Genomic DNA, 14991 nt, shown 5'->3' on the forward strand with positions numbered 1-14991 from the left:
CTGCCTCTAATAGCATCAGTGACTCAGAATTTATTTGGCTGATATTAGTGCCTAAGTGAAGTTGGTGGCAGAGAAGAGGAGAGTATCTTCATTCATCTCAATGACAAAAATATAAAAATGAATTACAAAATAAATAAAATTGATTGATAAAAGACAGGTGACCAGAATCAGTTAGTTCCACAAAAGTGTTAAACTAGGGAGTATGTTTAAGACCAGTTTTTATGGATGAAGGAAGATTATTGAAAAAGTAAACATTCCACCCTCAGTCACATAAAATCCTTGGGTAGCTTCTTAAGTTTTAGGATCTATCACAGTCCTACAATGTACTTACTCTTCTCCAGAAAGAAATACCAGATTGTTGGGGTGCCTGGGTGGTTCAGTTGGTTAAACATCTGAACCTTGATTTCAGCCCAGATCATGATCTCACGATCATGAGATCAAATGCCATGTTGGGCTCTGTGTTCACAGTGGAGTCTGCTTGAAATTCTCCCTCTCTCTTTCTTCCCCACCCCCTACTCATGTGCTCACTCTTTCTCTCTTTCTCAAATAAATAAATGAATACATTTTTTTTAAAAGAAACACCAGATTGTCTAACTATAAGTTTTCATTTTCTGCTTCTTGTCAAGACATTCACATCATCTCCAAGATTCAGGATCCATTTAAGATGCAGAATTGGATTCAAATAGGCCTTTATTAGGCTAGTTTGTACTAATAAGTAGACCTTCAGGTCTCAGTGAGTTGACCTGATAAAAGCTGACTTATTGTTTATATAATAATCCTAGGGTTGTGTATGAGTTGAAAGGAAGACTCCTGCATGTGGCTTTCCTTCTAGATGTCATTCAGTCATCTAAACTGATAGTGACTCTGCCATCTTTAATAAGTGGCTTCCAAAGTTACTTAGCATGTCAACATACCAGCTAGCCAAAAAGGGGTGGTGGAGGACAGAGGAATTCTTGTGGGAAGGTTTTATGGGCCTGGCCTGGAAGTGACACACATCACTGCCATTCATATTACATTTTATAAACTGAGTCATATAGCCACATCTAAGTGCTGGAGATAGTGGGGAATGAACTGTAACTGTATGCCTGGAAAGAAGAGTTAATGATTTCATTAATATAGTTAATATATTTTTGTACCACTAACTACTTCAAACATGATAACCATAACTTTTTAATTCTCATCATAAGAACTAATAATGCCTCAAGTTTAAATAGGAATTTTAATTGAAAATATGTACATGATATATAAAGGTGTAGATTTTATATTGTCCTCAGGCAATCTAAGTAAATTTTAGTCTGCAAAAATAATCTTACTGCATTGATGAAACCTGAAGGAGAACCTGCTTTACTACCTCAAGCCTTACATGTTTCCTTGTGGTAGGAGAAATTCATTGGCCTAATCTGTACAACCACTACCTCTTTGAACCTGATCTAGAGCCACTTTCCAGGTGTATACTCTATAATCTGATAGAAATTTATGAACCTGCTATGGTTCCTGCAAATAAACACTGCATAATTCTGTATTTGAAGATAGAGAAGAACTTAATCTATTTCTTTGAGCATCAGCCTTTTTTGTCTTCCTTCCTAGAGAACTTTCTAGATGGGAATGTTTCACTTTATTAGATAATGAAACTGAATCCCCACATAAAATTCTCTTAAGTATAAAATCTTGAGAATGAAGTTAGAGAGTACATATTAATTAGGCCTTTAAAAACGTTTATATCTCAAATGAGATATGGTGTGTAAAGAGGTTCAGTTTTAATACTTTACCACTGTCTGCCTTTGTAACACTAACTCAGTCATTTAACCTTTCAGGGTTATCATTCTATGAAATGTCTTAGGGATGATAGATTTGAATTTGTGAGGTCCATTTCACCTATACTAGTTCTTTAATCTTAAAATCACTATTTTTTCTAACAATTTATTTGATTATAACTTGTTTTTTTTATCTTCCCATCTTTTAATCCTCTCTAAACTTAATTTTTTTTAAGTTTTTATTTTAATTCTAGTTAATTAACATGTAGTGTTACATTAGTTTCAGATGTATAGTGATTCACCAACTCCATACATCACCCAGTGCTCATCAGTACAAGTGCACTCCTTAATCCTCATCACTGATTTCACCCATCTCCTCACCCGCCTCCCCTCTGGTAATCATCAGTTTTTTCTCTATAGTGAAGAGTCTGTTTCTTGATTTTTTTTTTTTGTTGTTGTTTCTTGATTTGTCTCTCTCTCTTTTTCCCCCCTTTGCTTATTTGTTTTGTTTCTTAAATTCCATATACGAGTGAAGCCACATGCTATCTGTCTTTCTCTGACTTATTTCACTTAGTATTATACCTCTAGTTCCATTCATGTTATTGTAAATAGCAAGATTTCATTCTTTGTTATGGCTGAGTAATATTCCATTATATATATATTTTAAATCTGTTTTGTAAATTAAAACATTAGTTTTATAAACTTTGTCCCAGGTGATGCCATTTTGGCTTTCATTCTTGTTAAATTCAGGGACATTTAAGTTCTCTCAGAAAATAAAATGTCAACATAATGGGAATAAACTCTCAAAACTAAGTAATATTATATGATTTTTAAAACCTGTTTACCCTTTACAATAATAATTTCTACAAGTGAAAATTTGAATTATTTTTAAGATTGTATACCTTTTATTAGTGCTTTCTTCTTACATTCTCTTTTTAAAGTTGTTTTTGCCAAGTTTAAAAGGTATATAAATATATGCAGTTGGCCCTTCAACAATGCAGGGCTATGGGTATCAACCCCCTGTAAAGTCAAAATTTTTATAACTTTTGATTCTCCCCATCTGAACAATTAATAGCCTACTGTTTACCAGAAGCCTTACTTCTAATATAAACAGTTGGTTAATACATATTTTGTATGTGATATATATTATATGCATATTATTATCATATACATACACCTTATTTTATTCTTACAACAATGTAAGCTACAGAAAAGAAAATGTTAAGAAGGTCATAAGGAAGAGAAAATACATTTATAGCACTGGACCTATGTGATTCAAACCTGTGTTCACGGGTGAACTGTTATTCCAGCACTCAGAATTAATACTTGTTAACATTTTGACATATGTGTTTTTAGTTTCCTTTCAGAGATAAATACTAAGTGTGCTGTCTTTTTTAATAGCAATATTGAAGAACATTTGCCTCTAATAGAGTTTCTCCTCACCTTTTTTTAAATCTATAGTTTTAAGACAAAAACTGACAACGTGGTACAAAGTTTATATTTAAAGTTTTCATAGAAACCTAACACATGCCTAAAAAGATTTTACAATACATTTTTAGGTACAGGTCTAGACAATGTCAAGAACTGATGGATCTCATGATTCAAGACAGCATTTTGGGTATTAGGTAATTCTTAGGATTAGAAAAAATTTTGCTTTGTTTTGTGTTTTAAAGTGAACCACTGCCCCGGTATGAAAGTTTAATCTTCTGAGATCAGGGCTTTTGAAATCATTCACCTCTCAAAGTGATTGTGTGAAGTTGTGCTGTCAGTAGTTTCAGAGTTCAAAGTTCAAAAAGCAGGCTCCAAAAGTTTTCCATTCTAAGAGCATGGGCCTTTCTTCCCCTGCTGTTCTACCTTCTATACCACCCTCTTTCCCTCCCCAAATACCTCAGCCAGTTGCTTGGATGAACAGGCTGATATTTATAGCTTTATAATTGAAAAAGAGTCTTGTCAATGTCAAGAATTAGCATCTCTAAGACAGGACGGTGGGCTGGTATATGCTTCAATAAAACTTGCCCTCCTCAACCAGTTTCCATTCCACAAATGGCACCTGGTGACTAATTGACTGGTATAGTCCTCTGTTGGGAACAGCATTAGGCACAGGCAGGGAATACCTTGACTTGTAAGTTTCAGGTATTCCCAGCTTTTAAACAGTTTCTCACAGTCCTCACTGAGGTCACCAGTGACATTTTTTTTTTAAAGATTAAATATTCTGGACATAGAACCAAATCATCATTAGGTTGTTCTTTCCATTGTTTCACCATTTTCCCAGTCAGGCCCCAAATTTTAACAAGAATGATCCTACCTGTTTCTCTTCCTTCCTACTCCATCCGTCCCACCACCAAATAATATACCAAAAATTGCTGAAACTAAATACACACTGCACTATAAAAATGCAGAGCTAATACTTTTGAAAAGCAGGCTTTGTGTTGTGGAGATGCTCTTTGAAGATCTAGAGTATCGTTTGTTACACTCATACACTCATTCTGCAAGTTTTTGCCTTTATGGAAGGCTTTCTCCTTTTCTTAGCCACGTACAGAATGAGCTGCCCTTGCAGCACTTCTTTCTCTTCCTTCCCTGCACTGGGATGAGTGTGCAAACTACATAGCTGGAAAGGCTTTAAAGCACTTGCTCTAAGGCACAAAAACTGTACTGATTCTTCAAAGGACATCTGCTCAGGCCACCTCTATGGTGTCAAGACAAGTAAAACTCCTTCCTTCCCCCACTTGAAAACCATGGTCAGATGTGACAGGGGCTGGTACTCAGAAGTTAATTATTGCCATCTTTTTTGTCACCATACTCTGGGAGGTAGGAATGCCATGTTAGCCTTTCATCATAGAAATAATGATCCCCTGTGGGCACTTGACATTGGCTTCCTTGGCAAGGACCAGGTCATCCTCATCAGATTTTTTCCATTTCATCAAGAACACAAGCTCTCATTGGAGTCCATAGCTCCAATAATCTGTTCCAGCTCCAAACCCTGGGCAAAACCTCATGGCTCCTCTGACTCTTCTTTCTTCTTTGATTTGTTCTCTCCCTTATTTTCAGAATCAGTCAATTTTCCTGTATTTCTTCTGTCCCACATGCCGTTTTCTATGACTGTAGAAACTCAGCAATGATGTCAGGGCAGTCCGGGTTCTCTTCTGGATCCTGTGTGTTGTCCTCATCTGAGGATCCCTTCCACTTTAGGAGGTACTCCACTTTGTCTTTTCCACTCAATGTTCGGGAAATTTTTAAACCACATATCCTTCCTCATCCTCTTGTAGCATCTCCTCCACTGTCATCTTGTTTTGTTTCTTTCTCATTGTGCCCACCAGCTTTCTGGTCTAAATGGTGATGATGCTCAGAGCAGCACCCAAGCGCATGAGAGGAAACAGTGCCGTGCTAATGATGTGTCAGGACCAGTGGGGGAAGTGGCCTCCAGAAAAGGAACAAATTGCTTCACATTTTAAAGCTTGTTTTTGTCTTAGCAATAGAAACAGAAGTTAACATAGTGTTGTGATTGAGAGTGTGGTCTTTGTAGTCAGAACACCTAGATTTGAGTCTCAGCTTTTTCACTCAAGTACCTTGCCAATGCTAATTAAATTTACTTGTCTCATTAACCTCCTCTGTAAAGTAGGAATAGTAATAGTCCCTATATTACAGGATTATTCAGAGAGCTTAAAATAGTCAGGCGCATAGGTAGGTCTTGGTATATGTTACCTTTTTTTAAAAAAATGCAGTTAAATAGGGACTGTGTATGGATAACAGCAAGGTTACAATGCTAGGTGTCAAGTTATTGCCTCAGCTTCAAATGTGCCCTTTAATACCCTGCTTATAATGCTGGTATTGGAACTTGCAAACATTGCTTTTTTTGCCATTAGAATTTGCAGCACGGGACACTGTAGGCAGTAGAGGTTTCTTTCTCTGCCTCTGGTGTGTCTCTGTTCTGCTTGTACTTAGGGCAGCACTGTGAAACACCCAGTAACACTCACCTCAAGCTATTCTGTGCCAAGGGCCAGTCAGAAGATGAAAACTACCCAGTAATTTGAACAGATAAGGTTCAATATGAAGAATTCTTCACTATTTATAGGAGGTTAGCTACTGAGAAGGAATCAAATTTCAGAAGAATATTCTAGGGCTGAGGGAGAGAACCTAAGGAGAGAACAAACTTGGAAGGGCAGCTGCCTCCTTAGGTTGGGATTTAGGCCTTGTTAGAAAAGGTGGATTCACAGCTAGAGCTTTGTCCCACAGTTGCTGGGCTGAGATTGGCAAACAGGAAAACATACGGTAGGACTGGCAACCTGGAAGCTGTGTGCATTGGGCCAGTGCTGGCAGGCAGGGAACCTGGCTTAGAACTGGCATGCAGGAGATGCAACTGTGATGCAAGTAGGGCAAGGCTGGTTGTGGGCAGGAAACCCCTCCATTGGGGTACAAGTAGGCCAAAAATGCTAGGACCTATCTTACTTTGTTTTTTTGTTTGTTTGTTTGTTTGTTTATAAAGGATCCAAAATAGGGGGTACATAATAATATCTCCAAATATTCAAATTCTTCCAGACGGTAAAATGCCAGCTTGAGGGAGATGACCTGCCAACATTTTTGAGACCTCTGTATGTGAATAGAAAGAAAGGGCACATGAGTCACTCGATAGTTGGTGTTATGGACTGAATGTGTCCCCCTAAAATTTGTATGTTGAAGCTCTACCCCTAGAGTGGCTGTATTTGGGAATGAGGTCACTAAGGAAGTCATAGGTCAAATGAGGTCACAAAAGTAAGCTCCTGATCAGATAGGATTAATGTCCTTATAAGAAACGACATTGGGGAGCTCACTCACACTTTCTTAATATGCCCATGTGAGGAAATAGAAAGACCGTGCCATCTGCAAGCCAGAAAGAGAGCTCTTACCAGAAACTGAATATGCTGGCCCTTTTATCTTGGACGTGTATCTTCTAGAACTATGATAAAATGAATTTCTGTTGTTTAAGCCATCTGGTCTGTGGTATTTTTTTATGGCAGCCCAGCCTAACTAATATAGTTGGCTAAATTCAAGGTGATTCATTTAGGGTAAAATAGTCCAAACTTAATGGTGTGTTATGTTCATTTCTTTCAGTTGCAGTCTAGAAAAACTGTCTTGGGAGTCATGGAATGAGGCCTAGAAGACAGTGGCTCAGTGCATAGAGATTTTGTCAAGAAGGGTCAGCCATCAGTCTGAAGAAATAAATAGAATACCATATGCAGTATAATCTAGATGTTTGGAACTGAGTTAAGAAGGCTGAGAGAAAGGTGGTAGACCATGAGGCTGATGGGACCCTCAAAGAAATGCCAGGCCTTTGGAATAGTTTTATCATCATGGACATATTTAGAGAACTTCCAACTTATAGCACCACAGAGGCATTTGATCCCTCAAACTTTATATATGGAGCTGAGCTGCCAAAGGCTATTTCTGGACCCTGTGAATCAGTAGAGGAGACACTCTTGATGAGCTGATGCTATTGGCCGAGGGAGAAGGAAGTGTTCCCATTTAGTTTTCATCTTTACAGTTTGTAGAGTTACTATTTATTTGCCCATTTTTTACAGTTGAAAATGCTAAAGTTCAGAGAGAATATTTTTCCCAAGGTTACCTAACTAGGAAGTGGTAAAGTTGACATTTGAACATAGGCCTGAAGGATTACAAAACCAGTACACTTTTATTCCAATATCCCGAGTGATATAATGTGGAAGAACACTGGATTTGGTCCTAGACTCAGTTGCTGTCTGTCTGACCCTGATGAAGGCTTCTCTAGACTAGGCTAATAACCTTTTTATGAAACCAGGCTAATGATAATGATGCATGTGCTGTTTGCTTTTTAAAAACGAATACAGCGGGGATCCCTGGGTGGCGCAGCGGTTTGGCGCCTGCCTTTGGCCTAGGGCGCGATCCTGGAGACCCGGGATGGAATCCCACGTCGGGCTCCCGGTGCATGGAGCCTGCTTCTCCCTCTGTCTGTGTCTCTGCCTCTCTCTCTCTCTCTCTGTGACTATCATAAATAAATAAACAAAAAAACAAAAAATGAATGAATACAGCATTCCACAACTTTATTTCTTTTTCTTTCTTTTTTTTAAATTTTTTTTAATTTTTATTTATTTATGATAGTCACAGAGAGAGAGAGAGAGAGAGAGGCAGAGACACAGACAGAGGGAGAAGCAGGCTCCATGCACCGGGAGCCCGACGTGGGATTCGATCCCGGGTCTCCAGGATCGCACCCTGGGCCAAAGGCAGGCGCCAAACCGCTGCGCCACCCAGGGATCCCCCACAACTTTATTTCTAAAGTCTATGTGTGTGTATGTGTGTGTGTGTGTGTGTTTCTTTAAAGCATGACTTTGGTTTCTGTCTTTTTTTTTTTACCCATTCTTTCATAACTTGTTTTTTTCACCCAGCTATGTGTCCTATGAATCTTACGCTAGTACCACCTCTTCATCTACCATATCCTTTACTATACTGTACACTCCTACTCCATTGTAGTACTCCAATGTGCCATAATTTATTTAACTATTATCTCACTGATCGGAATTTTGTTTCTGTTTTTCACTATTAGAAACAGTGCTGCAGTGAATATTCAGGTTTCTGTGGAGATGCACATGTTACATCACTAGGTCCACAGCAACTGGATTTTAATAGCAACTATTGAATTGTTCTTCAAAATGGTTAAATCAAAATACACTTCTGTCATCAATTGTAATGGACTCCTGTCCTATTTATGAAATATTATCAAATTTAACGATTTCCAATTTGAGTGTGAAAAAATGATTTATATTCCATTTCTAGTGATTATTGGTGAGGTAGGGAATTTTTTTGTTTGTAGTTTCCTAGAAATTGCCTTTTAATATTTTCTGCCAATTTTTTTAATTTATTGATTTCTAGGATATGTAAAAATTAAATCCTGTTCCACTTTATAGGTCAAAAATGTTTTCTTTCATGTGAGGCCTTTAAAATATATTTACAGACCTATAAACTTAAACAACACATATATCATTTTCTTTGTAACACAGATGTGACCATATTATCTGTATTATTTTTGCCTTTTAAACTGATTATTTTTTAACTGATTATTATATTAAAATGTTACTGTATCAATATATTATAGATTTCTGATTCTTATATTTGGGTACTTTTCCAAACTCTGGATATACTATAGTTTATGTTCAATGTTGTGTATTTCATTTTAAGTTCTTTTTTAAATCAGATTTGATAGGGGTTTGTCTGCTTTACTGGTCTTTTCAAATACTACTTTTTAAAACTAAATTCATTTACTGTCTTACTGTTTTGTTTACCTCTGCTTTTATCTTATTGATTATTCTCTTCTGTTTTCCTCAAATTTATCTTATTCCTTTGTTGACTTCTTGAGTTTATTTACTTTGTATAATTTATTTACTTTAAATTCTTATTTTAAAAATATATTTAAGGAAAAAATAAAAAAAAATAAAAAAAAATAAAAATATATTTAAGGGTATTAATTTTCACGTGTCAGTAATGGCTTTGACCAAATTACAGACTGCTTTTTGTGAGTCCCTAAGTATCATTTATTTTAAAAAACTTTGTAATTTCAGTTTTCATTTCTTCTTTAACCCAAGAATTGTATAATTGTATAGTAGTTTATCTTAAATTTTCCAAAGTGGTCTTTTTTATGTTTGTTTGATAAATTTTAGCATTTTTCCACATAAGGCAAGGAATAAGACCAGAATGATTTCTTTCTTAGAAATAATATATATCTAACTTTCAAAAATACAATGAATAGATAATAATATAATACATAGCTATATATGCACTGACAGCTTAAAAAAATAAACCATCAACATATATGTACCTCTATCATAATTCTCTCTTCCCCAAAGAGATAACCACTGTTCTAAATTTAATTTTTATAATTCCCCTGCGTGTTTTCATAATTCTGTTACAAATGAGTATACTTCTGAGTAATATATACTTATTTTATAGTATTCTTTTATAAGTCATACTTTTATTTAATATTATATTTAAGAAATTTATCTATATTGATAAAGGTACTCCTGGTAAATTTATTTTCACTACTGTATAAACTCTGTGAGTATTCATTGAACCTTTATAACTTCCATATTTTTATCTTGATATTTTTGTAAATACTTACATGTGGTCAGTTTACATATTTTGTTTCTTAAAAACAAATAAGCATCTTATTTGTTTTGTTAAACAGATTCTTATATTATTTCAGAAAGCTAGATGTATAAATTTTGTATTTGTCAGTGTATTTATAATATGTAAAGGCCAGATGAGATCATCAAATAAGTAATTATAGATTTTAAAAAGAGACAAGGTCTAAGGACTAGCAAAGAAGTACCAGAAAAAGTACCAAGAAGGAACTGCCAGAGGAGTAAAAAGAAAATCAGGAAAGTGATGTCTTGGGGACTGAGAAAATTATTTCAAGGAAAAAAAAAGTTATAGACTGTGTCAGACGCTATAAGATGAAAACTGAGAATTAACGATTGAATTTAGCAACAAAGAGGTCATCGATGACCTTGATAAGCAGTTTTAGTGGAGTGGTAGAGGGGAGAACCAATTGAAGTAGAGGAATTCAGAGACAGGAAATGAATGCAGGAGACAAGGTAGGGAGGAAGGGAAGAGTAGCTAAATGAAGTGGGACAGGATATAGGGCAGGAAGCCTTCTAGGACCAGAGGAATGCCAGCATGTGTATGCTGAAGGGAAGTTTTCAGTATAAGAGAGAAAAATAGTGGGGTGGTAGGTAATCAGGGTAAGGGAGGTATTGCTGGAGCAAAGGCTGGAAGAGATGAGATGCACATGCTAAACCACTATGCATACTGCCTCTTTAGATAACTTTTACTTATTTTATCCTCCTGTCAATATTGAGATGATATTTGTGAAAGTACTCTGTAAACTTGTAAAGAACCTTATAATGTAAGCTACTATAGCAATACAAGTGGAGATTTTAGAGTAAGTGGTCAGTTACTTTTTTTTTTTTTTTTTTAATTTTACGACTCTTTTTTCTGTTTGATCTTAGCCAGGGAAATACTATTGGCTGGTCTTCAGACTGTGTATTTCCACATGGACACATTTGCCTAGTAGCATCAAAACATTTCACCTAGAGTACTTGGGATTTTCCCACACTGGAATTTGATATTTAACCTTTCGACCACCCAACAAGCAAAGAAAATGTTACCCCTTTTATCTTCTTAGAAGCTTTTAAATGAGCCTGAAGCCATTTGAGAAAGCCAAGTATAATACTTCTGTGAACATCTTTTTTAGCTAGAATAAATATGGATATGAATAGAATTTCATAAGGTTCTTATCCAGAAAATACAAAATAAAAATCCAAGTTTAAAAGATGTTTGCCCTTCAGTGTTTCATAAAAATGTTAGTACTGTCGCCAATATCAGGTAGGACCTAATAACAAATGCTCAGCTTCCTACATGAAATCAGATAAATGTTTAGTCATTCTTTATTTTTAAAAATTAGTATTAAAAAAATAAAAATAAAAATTAGTATTGATGTGATTTGATATCAAACAATTTTTAAAGAAAAAATAAGGATGAGTAATCAAAATAATTTTGGTTAATACAAATGGTTTTCATTTTTCCCTCTTCCATTTTTCATTCTCATGGCCCTATTTCTCAGCTGCTAAAAGATAATACATTATACAGTGTTTAGATAATTGATATAATTGTTTCAAGTTACCTCTTTAGGGTATTATCAGCTTGTAGGCATCAGTTTCTCTAATTGTCAAGTAGTGAATCCTTTATCTGGCATTTAATCTTGCCTCCCTGGGAAAATCAGACCTTACCACAGAGTAAATTTTCGAATTGCTGACCTGAAGTAACATGAGACTGTGCCTTGGCAGTGAACCCTCGCTTTCTGTTATTCATTAGAAGGATAATGATGTACTCTGTTGCCTGAAGGCCCTTGTTTCACTACCTTAAGAAGTAACATCTAAGTACTAGTTGCAAAGGTCTGAGTTTGGAAATTCCAAAGAAGATAATTGCACTGACACAATATTTTTATTTCTTTTGGAAAGATGAGGTAATTAAAAGAATGTAGCTTTTATCGTTTCTCCCAGCACTCATCTTGCTCATGTCAGCATGACTTAGAAGTTCCACGAAGTTACCTGAAAATGATCATTACTTATTTTTCTGAGTAAATTATGCATTTTGTTTTACAGATGTGTTTGAAATTTTTATTTCCATGTTAATGCTCCATTTTTAAAAGATTTTTTATTTTATTTATTCATAGGATACACACAGAGAGAGGCAGAGACAGAGGGAGAAGCTGGCTCTTTGCAGGGAGCCTAATGTGAGACTCCATCCCCAGACCACAGGATCACACCCTGAGCCCAAAGGCAGATGTTCAATCCCTGAGCCACCCAGACATCCCAATGCTTCCTTTTTATAAATAGGAAAACTGAGATTAAAATGTAACTCACAATTTTTCAGTGAAACAGAAAAAGGTAGAGCTTTCTAGAGCTGGAAAGAAAATTCCCTAATCATTTTTAGCAAACTTGAAAAGAATGTTAAGTAATTCCCATAAAATAATTTCCTAGAAGGCATAAAATGTAATTTCCTAGGAGGAATAAAATGAAAAGGCAAATTTAATTCTCTTTTACCTCTAGATTTCTTGGTTTCATTTTTCTGCTGTGCAGCCTTGTACTTAAATATAAGATAATTTATGTGCCAACTCTGAGGTCTGTGCTTGGATAGTTTTCATTAGCAGTTGTGCAAGATCTTTTTGAAATGAAAAATTCCATTTCTTTCACAAAATTTGCCACATCTAAAAATTTTGCAGTGATGCCTTCTCCTAAATGTTCATATCTTCCTAATCTGTGAAAAATAGCCCTATAAAATTTTTAACATCTCGATTTAGAATATGCCCATATGAAGCCAAGAAATCATAACTGTTTACATTTAATAGTTAATATTTGTCAGTCACACATGCTGTAGTTTCATTATTTTGAAGTGTGATGATACTTTATTTTCAGAGTGAATTTTACTGTATTAATGAAAGAAACAAAGTTGTTAGAATTTAAAACTTAAGTTGAAAAACAATAAAACAAGTATATATATATATATATATATATATATATATATATATGAATTTTTGGTAATTTTGTTTTTTTCTGTTACTTAGATTTTAGATTTAGAGGTTTTAGATTTTTTTTCCTTTAATATTTTGAGTATAGCAATCTGTCACCAAATTTAGTTGAGGAATAACTCAATTTTAGAATTGTAGAACAAAAATTTGAAGACTGTTATATTTTTCCCTGTAGGTGGTTCAATTCAGATTTTATAAATTAAGCTTCAGGACAGTAATTACTGTTCAGCCTCCCATAGCTAATGTGCGTAGGTCTGTGGAGGTGGAGCACAAAACATCTGTTTACACTGGACATCTCTCAACATTTAAGGATGGTGGGCCAGACCCAGTGTTTTCTTAATCTCAGGGCAATGTTTTGTGAAAAGGTCAGAGATACAGAAGCATTTTGCTAAATTTGGAAAAACAGCTAGGGAGAGTGCAAATGCAAACATTAAACTTGAGGTCAATAGTGGTTGTGTCTAAGACTTTAGAAACAGATACAGAAGGTGGAAGATAAAATGTGTCGACTTGTCAACCTAAGTGAATCACAGCAGTTTAGTATTTCCTGAAGATATTTGGAAGTGTTACTTCCCTTGAGGCTTCCAATCCTACAGATGTGGTTTGTTTTAGAAATGACTTTCCCCAAGTCTATGTTATAACTACCACTATTCATTCAAATTTGAAAAGGTGTATTCTCCTTCTTCTGGCCCTCCCTAATCCATATACTGATAAAATTCTCACCAAATGCACTATCCATTTGTTCTTATTCCTATAATCAAAAGTTAGAAAAATTTGTGAATTTCATTACCCTTTTTGAAGCAATATTATAATAGAAGGAAAAATTATTCTTTATTGTAGAAAAGAATTGATAATATGTAACCGAAGGAAGCTAAGTGAAGTAATATGTAGCTAGTAACATCATAATTATAATTGATCCTTGAATAATGCAGAGGTTAGGGGCACCACCACCCCTCCAATTGAAAAATCCCTGTGTAACTTTTGACTCCTCCAAAAACTTAACTAGTAATAGCCTACTTGATTGGAAAGCCTTACTAATAACATAAGCAGTGGATTGACACATATTTTGTGTGTTATATGTATTTTGTATTCTTGCAATAAAGTAAGCTAGAGGAAAGAAAATGTTAAGAAAATCATAAGAGAATGTACATTTGCAGAACTGTACTGTATTTATTGAAAAAAATGTGTAAGTGGGCATGTGCAGTTCAAACCTATGTTTTTCAAGGGTCAATTGAACTTTAAAATTTTAAGTACATAGAACCCTTTTAAAATCTAAATATGAAAAAAATATACATATGTAATTTTTATATATTGCAGTCACTTGGGAGGGGTGCCTGAGAATTGAGTGTTCCACAAATTACTTTTGTCTGCATCCCTACCTAAGAAGAGATTCATTTAACTAGAATTTTTACTATATTAAAACAATAAAATAAAAAATACATCTCATATGCCTTCTTTTTTTAAAATTTATTCGTGAGAGACACAGAGAGAGGCAGAGACATAGGCAAAGGGAGAAGCAGTTTCTCTGTGGGGAGCCAGATGTGTGACTCATTCCCAGGACCCCAGGATCATGACCTGAGCCAAAGGCAGACCCTCAACCACTGAACCACCCAGGTGTCCCAATCTCATATGCCTTCTTATTGCAATAGCTAAACTTAAGCATTTACTAATGTTAGTTTTAAAGATGTGTTTGAACAACTTTTAAAAATGATACCATAAATTATGCCATATATTTCTCACTAAAACTTTAGATTATCTTTTATTATCTTACTCTGAATTCCTAGTTTGGAATCAGAAGTTTCTCTTTTGTTTGTCCTCGTCTCCTGCCTGACCCAGACTCAGTAGCCCTTTGGCTCTTTATTAGTAGCTAATTTTGTTTTCATCTACAGGCATTTATTTGTTCACACAATAATCATTTACCAAGCCCCTTAGATGAGCCAGGCATTTTGTTAATCACTGGTTAAGTTCTTATAAACATAACAACTACTCCTTTCAAGGAATTCCTGGTTAAATGGCAGAGACAGATATGTAAACAGATAATTGCAACCCAATAAGAATGAGGGAAAGGAGTACAAGTGACATAATAGAGATGTATAAAGAAAATAACTAGGATTTATTTAAAGTACAGTGTTGACTCTCAGGGAACTC

General features: G+C 35.2%; 1 protein-coding gene and 1 pseudogene across 2 annotated transcripts in view; one reads left to right on the forward strand and one right to left on the reverse strand.

The window, feature by feature from the left end:
- MICU3 (mitochondrial calcium uptake family member 3) overlaps nt 1-14991 on the forward strand; it is a 96293-nt gene that overhangs the window by 14922 nt on the left and 66380 nt on the right. The window lies entirely within an intron of this gene.
- LOC112908909 (chromobox protein homolog 1 pseudogene) lies at nt 4524-5059 on the reverse strand (annotated as a pseudogene).

This window comes from Vulpes vulpes, chromosome 7, assembly GCF_048418805.1.
Source record: "Vulpes vulpes isolate BD-2025 chromosome 7, VulVul3, whole genome shotgun sequence".
NCBI classification, from domain to species: Eukaryota; Metazoa; Chordata; class Mammalia; order Carnivora; family Canidae; genus Vulpes; species Vulpes vulpes.